The 14416-nt window shown below is 40.5% G+C and overlaps 1 protein-coding gene across 2 annotated transcripts in view; it reads left to right on the top strand.

Moving 5' to 3' along the window:
* The window catches only part of LOC110162786 (DENN/MADD domain containing 1B), a 378748-nt gene that overhangs the window by 146047 nt on the left and 218285 nt on the right, over positions 1-14416 (top strand). The window lies entirely within an intron of this gene.

Below are 14416 nucleotides of genomic sequence, written 5' to 3'. Positions count from 1 at the left end.
ACATCCACCTCTGAGAGAAAAGATGTTCTGAGCCACATTTAGCTCCAAGCTCCTTTCCATCTTCCAAACTATTTACTTTAAACCAACAACAACAGTATTTCATCAGGAACAGTGTCTCCTCAAAATAACCACAGTCCAGTTCATCATTAAACATTTAAAAACAATCCAAATCAATTCATTCTAATTTCCATAATTTCTATTTCAAATTCATCATTATCTGAAATTGAGCTCTTTAAAACTCGTAACTGTGATCAGAAAAGTACAGCTTTTTTCAAACATGGACAAACTTTAGATCAGGGGTGCTCAATAAGTCGATCGCGATCTACCGATCGATCGCTGTGTCTCGTCTCGGACTCGCGTTTGGACTCGGTCTTGTGTCTCACTCGAGGTCTGACACTCAACAAGTGTGATCATATTTTATTACGGCCGCTGCTGTTGGTAATAAACTTGTAGCGGGTGCAGGAGCGTGTGGGGCGTCTCAGTGCAGCCTGTGCGCTCATTTGAAACCTGCGGAGACTCTACGGCGCATCACAAATACACACGCTCCCTATGCATTTTTCATATTTGTCACGATGTGCGTTTGGTTTGGTAAATGTGCAGAGGCTGGTAAATATCACTGCAAAACCAGAAAAGAATGTAACTCCAGTTTGGAACTTTAAAAAACAGGTTTAAAAATCTTACCTATTTTCATAGTTTTGTGTAAAGTGCCAGAGGAAGTTCTCTTAAAGAAGAGGTTCTCAAACTGTGGGTGAGGGTCCAAAAAAGGGGCACAGAGTGTTTCACTGCAGTTTGCTTGACTTTGTATTAGGTAGATCATTAAGACTTGGTCATTTTGTAAGAAGCTCACATGCTGAAAAAGTGTGAGCACCTCTGATTTAGATCGGCTGAAGACAGTTCCACTTCCTGTTCGCGCCATGTTTCTTTGATTCCCACGTACAGAACGCCAACACCTGCCTCACACTTGAGAATCCTGATTTTAATTTGATCTATAGTGTGATTTTCTGTGGTAAAGTCGTGGCTTCCCCCGCGTCTCTCCTCAACACTTAAGCCTTAACGCTCCTATATGTTGTCAGTAGATCCGTACAGTCCGGCGTATACACTGTGTTTATATATAGAACATGTCACCGTTTTCTAAGCGCATCATCCGTCCCTGGTGAGATCAGACCTCCCCCTCCTTCAACCCCAGCTGTCCATCAAACCCGTGCACCGTAAGTGGGCGGGACCATGACAACTCTGGAATCCATCTCTGGCAAGCGGCGTGTTTGTGTATTTCCTTGTTTTCGTCGCAGGAAACCGGGGAGGCGTCCCTGGAACATATTGGCGTCCGCGCGTCGTACGTCGCGATGCTAGCTGCCGGTTAATAATAGCGCGAGAGCTAGCGACGCGGCTACGGCTACGTGTGCGATGCTAGCTCTGATGTTGGTGACAGTTTTGCACATGCCAACACCGCCTGCTCCTGCACCCCCCCACACGCCTTTCCCTTTCTTCGTCACTTCACACATGTACAGATAAGTAAAATACGCCAAGCAGCACCCAAGCAGCACCCAAGCCCAGCACCCGACCCCCTCGCCCCCCCCGCCCCCCGCCCGCCGCACCTGACACCGCCTGCCCCCTCCCTCCCTCACTCCCTCCCACTGTGTGGCATAAACAAACGTAAAAGGCCTGCACGCTCACCCACCACCCACGCGCATCAGATCACACTCCAAGATTATTTTTAGAATGTAGATTTTTTTTTTTTTTCTTTTTTAAGATGGAAATGTCAGAAAACAGGCTGGAGAGAGAGAGGGAGAGAAAGAGAAAGAAGGAGAGAGGGAGGTGAGTGACATGCAGCAAATGGGCCGTAGAGGATTTGCTGCATTTTGGTTTTTTTTAATGATCCTTATGAAAAACTGGTTTGAGTAATTATGATTTAAAGCTCCTATATTACGCAAAATAGACTCTTGTGAGGTTTAGTCAGGTTCAAATGTTGTTTCCTCTTCAAAAACAAACCTGGACTTGTGTTTTGTTTCGTTCACACTTGTCTGAGTTACTCTGTTATTCAAATTTTAAACTGACCAAATTGATGGAAAAAAAGACAACAAAAAGCACATTTTACTTTCAGATGTTAGTTTCATTTTGTTGAGACCTCTTTAATTTTGCACTAGTATCAAATTGACTGAAATTAATGTTACATATGATTTTTATAATCATTTTTAAACTCCCTATATTCAGCAAAATAGACTCTTGTGAAGCTTTAAATCATGTCCCAATGTTGTTTCCTCCTCAAAAACAGAGCTGGACTTGTGTTTTGTTTCATTCACACTTGTCTGAGTAACTCTTTATTATTAGTCTGTCTACATGTCTAAAGCTCAGAATGCTCTCTTCCACCTCGTGATGTCATGTGCATTGTGTAATTTTTCAGGTGGAGGCTCCTTGAAATACTTTTTTCCATGGAGATGTTATGCTTTGTCTGGAATGTTTCACAGTATGGCATTAAACCTTTCTATCTTCATGGAGACCAAACCAGACCAAGTTCCCGGTCAGATCTGTGAAGAGGCGACCCCGCTCACATCAGAATGTTTGTTTTTTGAGGTATTTTTAGGGTCTAAAAGCACCTGTAATTGAATAAATGTAAAGTAGAACTGTTTAATGTCACACTGCGGAACATTCCACACTGTAAAATCTAACTTAGTCGACTTTACTTCTTAAAACCTGGGAAACTGATTGCCTTGAACATTTTGACTCAAGTGGAGTGTGAATCTAAAGCTGAGCTGAGTAATTCCTCAGTGTAGTGTTCAGTAAATTCCTCTTTCATCAAACCAAACTCAGAGAGTGAAGTGAACTTTAGTTTTCATTCATAGAATCATGTTGTGAAGCTGAGTCAACTAATCAGTCAGTTCCTCAAATCTGAAATATGTAGTAACTTTTACTTTAGGAGGAAGTTAATCTTACTTGAACAAATCTAGGAAAGCGATTGCCTTGAATTTAGTAAGTAACCTGTACTTTAAGATGTCGAGGAGAAAATTCTATTTGTGGACTGGACAAAAGTTAGTTTAGTTGAAGTCGTTTCTCAGCTCATCCAAGCTGCTTCTTCAGTTCTGGTCAGACGCTGGTGGACACTTCCTTATATCTGCAGGGAGAACTGAAAAGAACTGAAGAAGCAGCTTGGATGAGCTGCGAAACGACTTCAACTAAACTAACTTTTGTCCAGTCCACAAACTGAATTTTCTCCTCGCTCTGGATTCTACCTGGACGAGTGAGAAGAACTTCAAGAACTTTAGTACAGTAGTTCAGTACTTGAAGAATAAGTTCATCTTATTTAGTAAAACCATAGAAACCGATTGCCTTGAATTGAACATGGTGGCTAGCACTCATGCCTCACAGCAAGAAGGTTCCGGGTTCGATCCCCGGGTCGCCCGGGCCTTTCTGTGTGTTCATGTTTCTCCCTGTGTCTGGATGGGTTTCCTCTGGGAGCTCCGGTTTGCCCAAAACATGCTCCAGCTCTCCAGAACAGTTGATAGTCAAGGTCAGTTAAATCAATCAATTAGGCAAGACACTTCACCCACATTGCCTAGTATGAAAGTGGTGTATGTGTGAGTGGTGGTGGTCGGAGGGACTGATGGTGCCGAGTGGCATGGCAGCTGCGCTTCTGTCAGTGTGCCCCAGGGCAGCTGTGGCTACAATAGTAGTTTATCATCACCAGGTATAGAGCGAATGAATAATGCTGAATAATGCTCTGTAAAGCCTCTTTGGAGACAAAAAAATGTCTGTGAAAAGCGCTATATAAATAAAGACTTATTTACTTACTTAAATGTTACTTCTATACACAAGTTAGACTAAAACAGGTTCTATTCTACAATAATGCAGGTGCACAAGGATTTGAATATTTATTAGTCTTAAAAAAAAACAAAAAAAAAAAAAACTTTTGTCCAGCTTAAGTTCAAACACATTATCAAGTGTAACAATAAAATAATATAACTGAGTTATTCCAGGTCAACTCAACAAAGGCCTTGCACTTAGGACTCAGAAAATGCTGAAGAAACAAAACACTCAAGTCTCATTCAAGTCGACCTGAGTCTGATTGAAGTAACATGCATTTGTCACCCTGAAAGTGACTGTTACTTTACCACAGTCATTAAGATCCACACATTTGTAGCTGTGAGTAAAGTAATCGAGCTAAATGAAAGTGAACCGTGGTGTTTGAGTTGACAGTCCACACAGAACAATGACGTCTCCATGGAAAAAAAAGATGACAGACCCCAAACTAAAAAGTCACATAATGCACCTTTAATTGAACTGATTTGCCACAGACAGACGACAATACCTGCTGGTGCACCGAGGAGTGAGAGTGACTCTAGCGAAGCTTCAGAAATACAGTGGAGCACTTCCTGTTCACCATATGACATCACAAGGTGGAGCAGGGCGTTTTCAGTTTGACAGAAGTGTTAAACGTGTGAATGCAACAACACACAACTTCAGGTCTGTTTTAAAAAAGGAAACAACATTATAAAATCAGACAGTGTTAACATAAGAACACACTGCAAAGCTTCGAATGCTTGGTCCCACTACGTGACATCATCAGGTGGTTCTTTTTGTGTGAATTTATGAATATATACTTCACATGCACCACCTGTGAATGGAAAAGTTTGGATCAGACTTCGTTTTGGTCAGGAGCAGGTTTTAGGTTTAATCTCTGCTCATTATCATTTTGAAAAGTTTTTTTTTGTTGTTCTGAATCCATTGAACAAACTTCCTGTCGCTCAAACACTCCACTTTTACAAAATACATGGGAGATTTTGGTGAATTTTGAGCAGAAGAGAAATGAGATGATACTGTACTTTTCTTTTTGCTTTTTTAACTCGAAAAGTTCATGTTTTTCTCATCGCTATTAACATATGCAACATCTGTTTTCTCACAAATCTGAAAATGCCTGCTTTTCTTTTTTTTTTTTTTTTTCTGACTGTGAGCGGGGTCGCCTCTCCACAGATCTGACCTGTAACTTGGTCTGGTTTGGTCTCCATGATGATAGGAAGGTTGAAAGGTAGAAATCCTTATCATTTCAAATTTGACAGATTTAAAAGACTCTAGTGAACTAAAGGAGCTTTTCCTCTTTTCCTCTCTTCCTTCTCTCCCCCTTTCCTCCCTCTGTCCTCCACCTCTCCTCTCCTCTCTCTCTCCTCTCTTTCTTCTCCTCTCCTCTTCGCTCCTCCTCTCTTCTGTCACTTCTCTTGTCCTTCTCCTCCCTGTCTCCTCGCCTCTCCATCATCTCTCTCTCTTCCTTTTCTTCTCCTCATTTTCCTCTCCTCCTCCCCTCCACTATCTCCTCTCCTCTGTCTCTCTTCCCTTTCTTCTCCTCTTCTCCCTCACTCCTCCTTCTCTTTTCTGTACTCGTCCTTTTCTTCTCCCCTTTCCTCCCTCTGTCCTCCATCTCTCCTCCTCCTTACCACCACTACCCTCCTCTGTCTCTCCTCCCTTTCTCCTCCCTCACTTCTCCTCCTCTCTTCTATCACTTCTCCTGTCCTTCTCCTCTCCTCCGTTTCCCTCGCCTCTCTCTCGTCTCTCTCTCTCCTCCTTTTTTTCTTCCCCTTTCCTCCCTCTGTCTTCTCTCCCTCTCCTCCTCCTCCTTGCTGTTTTCTTCTTCTCTTCTCCCTCTCTCCTCCTCTCCTCCACTATCTCCTCTCCCTCTCTTTCTCTTCCCTCTCCCGCCTTCTCTGTCTCTCCTCCCTTTCTTCTCCTTTCCTCTCCTCCCTCTCTCCTCTTCCTCTCTCCTCTTCCCTTTCTTCTCCTCCTCTCTTCTCCTGTCTTTGTCTTCTCCCTTTCTTTCTCCTCCCTGTCTCTCCTCCCTTTCTTCTCCTCTCCTCTCCTCCCTCTCTCCTCCTCTCTCTTTTCCTGTCTTCCTCCTTTCTCCTCTCCCTCTCTCCTCCTCCCTCCCTCGCTCCTCCTCTTCTCTTCTATCACTTCTCCTGTCCTTCTCCTCTCCTCCCTGTCTCCCTCGCCTCTCTCTCCTCTGCCTCTCGTCCATCTCTCCTTCCTTTCTCCCTGTCCTCCTCCTCTTCTCCTCCTCTCCTCCTCCTCTTCATCCCCCTCTCCTCTTCTCCTCCTCCTCCTCCCCTCCCCCCTCTGGTCCTATTGTCACTGCTGCTGTCTCGTCTTCGCTGGTCTGAAGTTCGGAGGAGCGAGGGAGGAGGGAGGGGGGGGAATCAATGGCGGCTCCCCAGGGCAAGGTCTTAGCTCAACGGCACGACGGCAGGAGACACACACACACACACACACACAGGAGAGCGTTTGTGAGGCAGAGGGGGACAGGCTCGCTGGTTTAAACTTTGACAGGTGGAGGAGGAGGACGAGGCTCACGCGACGCTGCAGCTCCACATGAATATTTAATCCATGCACATTTGTAGTGCACTAATAATCACGTGAGCTCGCATTGCGTTTATTTAAAGGTCCACTGTGGAACTTTTGTGGTGGAGGCTCTGTCAGCTGCTTGTCTCCATGGAGATGTGGTTATGTCTGTAATGGTCTGCAATCGAGCTCAGATACAACGCAAAAAACTACATCTGAACACGGCAAAAAACTACATCTGAACACTACAAAAAACTACATCTGAACACCACAAAAAACTACATCTGAACACCACAAAAAACTACATCTGAACACCACAAAAAACTACATCTAAACACCACAAAAAACTACATCTGAACACCACAAAAAATTACATCTGAACACCACAAAAAACTACATCTAAACACCACAAAAAACTACATCTAAACACCACAAAAAACTACTTCTAAACACCACAAAAAACTTCATCTAAACACCACAAAAAACTACATCTGAACACCACAAAAAACTACATCTGAACACCACAAAAAACTACATCTAAACACCGCAAAAAACTACATCTGAACACTGCAAAAAACTACATCTAAACACGGCAAAAAACTACATCTGAACACGGCAAAAAACTACATCTAAACACGGCAAAAAACTACATCTGAACACAGAAAAAAAACTACATCTAAACACCACAAAAAACTACATCTGAACACAGCAAAAAACTACATCTGAACACCGCAAAAAACTACATCTGAACACAGAAAAAAAACTACATCTAAACACCACAAAAAACTACATCTGAACACAGCAAAAAACTACATCTGAACACCGCAAAAAACTACATCTGAACACCACAAAAAACTACATCTGAACACCACAAAAAACTACATCTGAACACCACAAAAAAACTACATCTGAACACGGCAAAAAACTACATCTGAACACCACAAAAAACTACATCTAAACACCACAAAAAACTACATCTGAACACCACAAAAAATTACATCTGAACACCACAAAAAACTACATCTAAACACCACAAAAAACTACTTCTAAACACCACAAAACACTTCATCTAAACACCACAAAAAACTACATCTGAACACCACAAAAAACTACATCTGAACACCACAAAAAACTACATCTAAACACCGCAAAAAACTACATCTGAACACTGCAAAAAACTACATCTAAACACCACAAAAAACTACATCTAAACACGGCAAAAAACTACATCTGAACACGGCAAAAAACTACATCTAAACACGGCAAAAAACTACATCTGAACACAGCAAAAAACTACATCTAAACACGGCAAAAAACTACATCTAAACACCACAAAAAACTACATCTGAACACAGCAAAAAACTACATCTAAACACGGCAAAAAACTACATCTAAACACCACAAAAAACTACATCTGAACACAGCAAAAAACTACATCTAAACACCACAAAAAACTACATCTGAACACACAAAAAACTACATCTGAACACCGCAAAAAACTACATCTGAACACCACAAAAAACTACATCTGAACACGGCAAAAAACTACATCTGAACATCACAAAAAACTACATCTAAACACCACAAAAAACTACATCTGAACACCACAAAAAACTACATCTGAACACCACAAAAAACTACATCTGAACACCACAAAAAACTACATCTGAACACCGCAAAAAACTACATCTGAACACCACAAAAAACTACATCTAAACACCACAAAAAACTACATCTGAACACGGCAAAAAACTACATCTGAACACCACAAAAAACTACATCTGAACATGGCAAAAAACTACATCTGAACACCACAAAAAACTACATCTGAACACGGCAAAAAACTACATCTGAACACGGCAAAAAACTACATCTGAACACGCCAAAAAACTACATCTGAACACCACAAAAAACTACATCTGAACACAGCAAAAAACTACATCTGAACACCACAAAAAACTACATCTGAACACAGCAAAAAACTACATCTAAACACCACAAAAAAACTACATCTGAACACAGCAAAAAACTACATCTAAACACCACAAAAAACTACATCTGAACATGGCAAAAAACTAAATCTCAGAAGTCATAAGTTAAGATGACTTGAATTTTATCATGATTTGAGTTAATTTCACTTGACAAGTAAAATGTTGTGCCAGTGGAACAAGACTTTTTGTAGTTAAAATATGAAAATACATCTGATTGCACTTAAAATAAGAAACAAAATCAACTGTTGCTTGAGTTAAGAAAAACACACTCATTTGTGTTTACTTGTCAACTTGAATCAACTCAAATAAAGTGAAATGTTCTTAATTTAAGTCATTTTTACTTTTTTTTTTTCCGGTGTAGTATTTATTTCAGTTTTGTTGCTCAAAAATACATTGAAAAAGTTGCAGTCTGGCCGTCAAAAAAAAGGAACGGAAGGTCGAAATGTTTTAGGGAACATCTTCAATAAATGAATGGACTGACTTGATGTATGTACGCAAAGGAAGATTACATTTAAACTCAAGACAGAGACTGGTGACCAAAATGTTTGCTGTATGGACAAAAAGATCTGACTTTGTATGACATAGTTGTGTCTGTGTGTTTGTTTGGATGTGTCTGATTTGAATGTGTGTCTTTATCCATGATAAAAACCAATACAAAGTCAATGGCAAATAAATAAATAAAAATAACAAACAGCATTTCTTACTGGAAGTGGCTGGGTTTGCCTCTCCACAGATCTGACCTGTATCTTGGTTTATTGTATTTGACAGATTATATTTTTGATATTCTTAATTGTAAAGTTTCTGTCTGATGTGGTCAAGTGTTTTATATTTATCCTCGGCGGCTGTAAACTTTCCATGTCCATCATGAGTCGGTCCTCCAGCTCCTCACACAACGGATTTTGAAAGGACATCAGAAGTTTAGTTTGACACCACATGTTTATTTTCTGTCTCTGACAGATTTAAAAATGAGAACTTTACCCTACTTTGAGCGGCGTGTAGAGTAATGACAGACAGTGGACGCGTGTATGACTCTGCTGGTGATTGTCCGACCGGTTAAAATGAAAAACAAACCTGCATGTGTGTGCTGCTGCTGCATTTACGCTGTTATGTTTTGGTGTAAATTGAGGATATGGCAGCGGTCCCCAAGCCCCCGGCTGAGGACTGGTGCTGGTCTGTGGGTCGTTTGGTACTGGGCCACACAGACAGAATTAGAACTTACATTATTTCTGTTTTATTTCTTATCCGAGTTTGAACAATGTTTTATTTTGAAAAATGACCAAATTCTCTCTGTTATCTCCGTCTGTGAGTGACTCTTGACTCCCTCTTGGTGCATGTCGAGATGTGTGTTTCAGTCACGTGACACATTAACACTAATATTAAACCCACAAACTGCAAAATGAAGAAAAAACACACGTCTTTGGAAACGTTTATTACTATATTTACAAAAGACCACAGTTTTTGTGTTGGTCGTGTCATTTTATTTTGTCGTATTTATCCTCCACACCTTAAAGGGCGCTCCGTGAAAATATTCTCTGACATTAAACCGGTCCGTGGTATAAAAAAGGTTGGCGACCGCTGCTTTATGGTTTGGCTCTCTCCATCCCTTCACCTCCCATTCTCTCTCTCTGTTTTTTTTTCTTTCATATTCTTTCCCTCTCTCTTTCTCTCCCTTTCTCACCTGCCCCTTTTTCTCTCTTTCTTCTACCCTCTCTCTCCATCCCTCACTTACATACCACTTTATTCTATTCTATCCATATGTCCTTCTCTTTTTGTCTTCCTCCATTTCTCTTCTGTCCCTTTCTCCCTCTTTCTTTCTCTCTGCCTTCTTCACGTTCCTCCTCGTTCTCTCCATCTCTGTCCTTCATCGTTTGGCAGGCGTCTCCCTCTTTCTCTCTCGTCTGTGTTGTGTCCGGGCTGAAGCAGCTCTGGCTCACCCATATGGCGCTCCCGTGTCCCTGCGCTCTGCCCAAATCCTTCCCCCTCCTCCTCCTCCCTTCCCCCTCACTCTCCATGGTTCCTACTTCAAGGGACCTACCACCGCCTCCTCCTCCTCCTCTCCTCCGCCCTCTCCCCCTCTCCTCTCGCTCCCCTGGCTCTTAACCCTTTCTTTAGAGCAGCTTAGTCCATTGTCACACTCCACAATCTGCTGCTGCCTCCTTCACCCCTCCTCCTCCTCCTCTTCCTCTCCTCTTTTCCTCCTCTCGTCTTTTCATCTCCCCTCGGCCCCCCATAATCAATGAGCGTATTAATAGCTCGTTATACCAAATGTGGACAGATAAGATCGCTTAAAGAGTAAAGTAGCAGCTTTTTTCCTATTGTGTTGGACTAAATGAAGTGGCTTTCATTTGGATTAAGAGAGTTTAAAGGTCCAACACGACGCAACACTGACTCCTGTGAGCTTTAGGTCATGTTTTAATGTTGATCCCTCCTCAAAAACACACCTGAACTTGTGTTTTGTTTCATTCATGTTTGAGTAATGTTTATTATTAGTCTGTCTACATCTCCAAAGCTCAAAACGCTCATGTCATGAAGCTGTAGTTTTCAAGTGAACTGCTACATTTTACCTTTAGTTCAGTAAAGATCAGCAATTCTAGGACTGAAATGATCCAAATGATTCTAGTGAAGGTGTGTGGAGTTTAAAAACACAGTGGAGCACTTCCTGTATCACCACGTTCTTTAAAGGTCCCATAATACACCAACAACCCCTGTACATTTATGCTGAGTTCTTCTTCTCAAACAGAAAACACTCATGTGGTCAGGGTTCTACAGTCACGGAAATCCTGAAAAAGTCATGGAAACTGAAAATGTCATTTTCCAGGCCTGGAAAAGTTTTTTGTAAATTCAGTGAAAATGTTGGAAAAGTCATGGAATTTTTGTGTCTCTTACACAACTCCAGTGTTCTGTTAAGTTTTCATGAGACTATTTTGATTATTTGTGAACATCTGCACCTTTTGTTTAAAAGAGACGACAATAAATGCACTGACAGGATTTTGAATGTTAAAAAATTATAATCTCAAACCATGAGGAGAGTGGAAAGAGTTCACGTTTCAGATTTAGATCTAAAAGTCTGATCAATTCTACACATGTAGGTGCTGTGAAGTCATGGAAAATTCACTTTAGGTCATGAAAAAGTCATGGAAAAAATTAGAAAAATTTTTGAATTTTGTCAGTGAAAAAGAGTGGGAACCCTGTTCTAGTGAAGGTGTGTGGAGTTTAAAAACACAGTGGAGCACTTCCTGTATCACCACGTTCTTTAAAGGTCCCATAATACACGAACAGCCCCTGTACATTGCTGAGTTCTTCTTCTCAAACAGAAAACACTCTGTTCCACCTTGGGACCTTGTCATATAGTCAGGGTTCCTACAGTCACAGACATCCTGGAAAAGTCATGGAAACTGAAAATGTCATTTTCCACGCCTGGAAAAGTCATGGAGTTTTAGTATCTCTTTGATGTAGCTCCAGTGTTCTGTTCTCATGACACTATTCTGATTATTTTATTTAACGTCTGCACCTTTTGTTTAAAAGAGACGACAATAAATGCACTGACAGGATTTTGATTGTTCAAAAACTAATCCCAAACCATAAGGAGAGTGGAAAGAGTTCACATTTAGATTTAGCCCTAAAACTCTGATCAATTCTACACTGTCAAGTCATGGAAAATTCACTTCACAAAGTTTTGAAATTTTGTCAGTGAAAAAGAGTGGGAGCCCTGTTCTAGTGAAGGTGTGTGGAGTTTAAAAACACAGTGGAGCACTTCCTGTATCACCACATGATTTAAAGCTCCCATAATACACGATTTATTGATTCATGTTCTAATGTCGTTTCTTCATCACAAACACACCTGGAGTTGTGTTTTGTTTCATTCACATGTTTAACACACAAACCTGCACATTTAGACTGAGTTCTTCTCTCAGACAGAAAACACTCTGTTCCACCTTGTGATGTCATGTGGTCAGGGTTCAAATGGTCATGGAAATCCTGGAAAAGTCATGGAATTTTGTAAACTTGATGAAAGTTTTGAAAAAGTCACAGAATTTTAGTATCTCTTACACAACTCCAGTGTTCTGTTAAGTTCTCATGAGTCTGTTTGGATTATTTCTGAACGTCTGCACCTTTTGTTTAAAAGAGACGACAATAAATTCAAAAACATCATGTCAGGTCCTAAAAAAGTCATGGAAAAGTTTTGAAAGTTTGTCAGTGAAAAAAGTGGGAACCTTGTGCTAGTGAGATGGAGTTCTTTTCTCAAACAGAAAAAAAAACTAAAGAAACCCAAGACTTTATTCCACATTGTGATGTCATGTGGTAATACAGGAAGTGCTCCACTGTGTTTTTAAACTCCACACACCTTTACTAGAATCATTTGGATCATTTCAGCCCTGGAATTGACAATCTACTGAACTAAAGGTAAAAGGAGCTGTTGACTTGACAACTACCACTTCATGACATCACAAACTGGAATTTGGCATTTGGAGCTTTGAAGATATAGACTGACTAATAATAACGAGTTACTCAGACATTTGTGAATGAAAGAAACAAGATCCTCCTGTGCTCCATTATCACAGAGATCTCTTTTTAACTGGAGTCTTTTCAGTTGTATCTCCATCTGTATTAAACATGTTGTGATGTCATCGGAAACACACAAACTCGGATCAGCAACAGTCACACCACCCACGCCCATATTTGGCATCAGGCACGTCGTGATGTCATCAGAGTCCCACCAACAAACCAATAAAATTCTCCAGTAAACATCTGAGAATGAAACTTCAACCTTGATTTTAAACTGAAGAAGAGACTTTTATATTCTTAAAACTGATTCTGATAACACGATGAGAATAATAAGTGCGCTAAAGGTGATTTTTTATTTTTTTTGGTTGGGGTCCATCACCTGCTTGTTTCTCTGGAGATGTCATTGCTCTGCCTGGAATGTTCCACAGTGTGGCATTAAACTTTACATTTACTCAATGCAGGTGGTTTTATAGCTCAAAAATACCTCGAAAAACAACATTGTGACTGTGAGTGGCGTCGCCTCTCCACAGATCTGACCTGTAACTTGGTCTGGTTTGGTCTCCATGAAGATAGAAAGGTTTAATGCCATACTGTGAAACATTCCAGAAAAGTTACACTATGCACTTTTAGCTGATTTACAAAATCTGGCTTTTTATTGGAAAAATATTCCACCTTGTGACGTCATTATGTGGTGATAAAATGAAAACTATTTACAGTGGCAACTTAGGGGTGTACAAAAATACTGAAATATGTATTTATTATTTCGTTGAATGTGACATTACAATATCAATATTGTGGGCTGCTGTATCAATATATCACCAAGAATATTTTTTGATATATTTCACTCATTTTTTTGTCACAGTGCTACGGTTTTGTTGTTTGTTTAGTGGAAGGAAATTTGTTTATGTGACACATTTGACATTTTAACTGTTTGTGTTTCATATGAACTTTGCACAAGAAGTGGTTTAACAAAGACTTTTAGTGTCGCAGTCATGATTTAAACTATATTTTTATTGAACTGTGTTGAATCAATTTGAAATATATTGAATCAAATTGAATGCTCACTGTATCGAGGTGTGTATCGTATTGACAACTTCTGAATGATAACAGCTCTAATAGCAACTAAAAAAAGAAAAGAAAACCTTAAATGAGCAGGTAATGTATTGGGTTGGAGGTCCATCACCTGCTTGTTTCTATGGAGATGTCACTGCTCTGTCTGGAATGTTCCACAGTGTGACATTAAACAGCTCTACTTTACATTTATTTAATTACAGGTGGTTTTAGAGCTCAAAAATACCTCGAAAAACAACATTGTGACTGTGAGCGGGGTCGCCTCTCCACAGATCTGACCTGTAACTTGGTCTGGTTTTGTGGTTTTAGTCTCCATGAAGATAAGAAAGATTGAAAGGTTTAATGCCATACTGTGAAACATTCCAGATAAAGTCATAACAGCTCCATGGAGAGAAACAGGTGGCGGACCCTTCACGAGAAATATGAACGAGTGAATATGTGATTTTCAATGTTTTTTTGTCGTTTACCTGAGGCCCTCGCACACTCCCACAGTCACGTCTCATGTGTGTGTGCTGTTTTGTGTGTAT

This window comes from Boleophthalmus pectinirostris, unplaced genomic scaffold (genome assembly GCF_026225935.1).
Source record: "Boleophthalmus pectinirostris isolate CB_2022bp ecotype Guang Dong unplaced genomic scaffold, ASM2622593v1 HiC_scaffold_7, whole genome shotgun sequence".
NCBI classification, from domain to species: Eukaryota; Metazoa; Chordata; class Actinopteri; order Gobiiformes; family Gobiidae; genus Boleophthalmus; species Boleophthalmus pectinirostris.
Note: the sequence above shows the minus strand (reverse complement) of the source record. Positions and strands in the feature narration are given on the sequence as shown.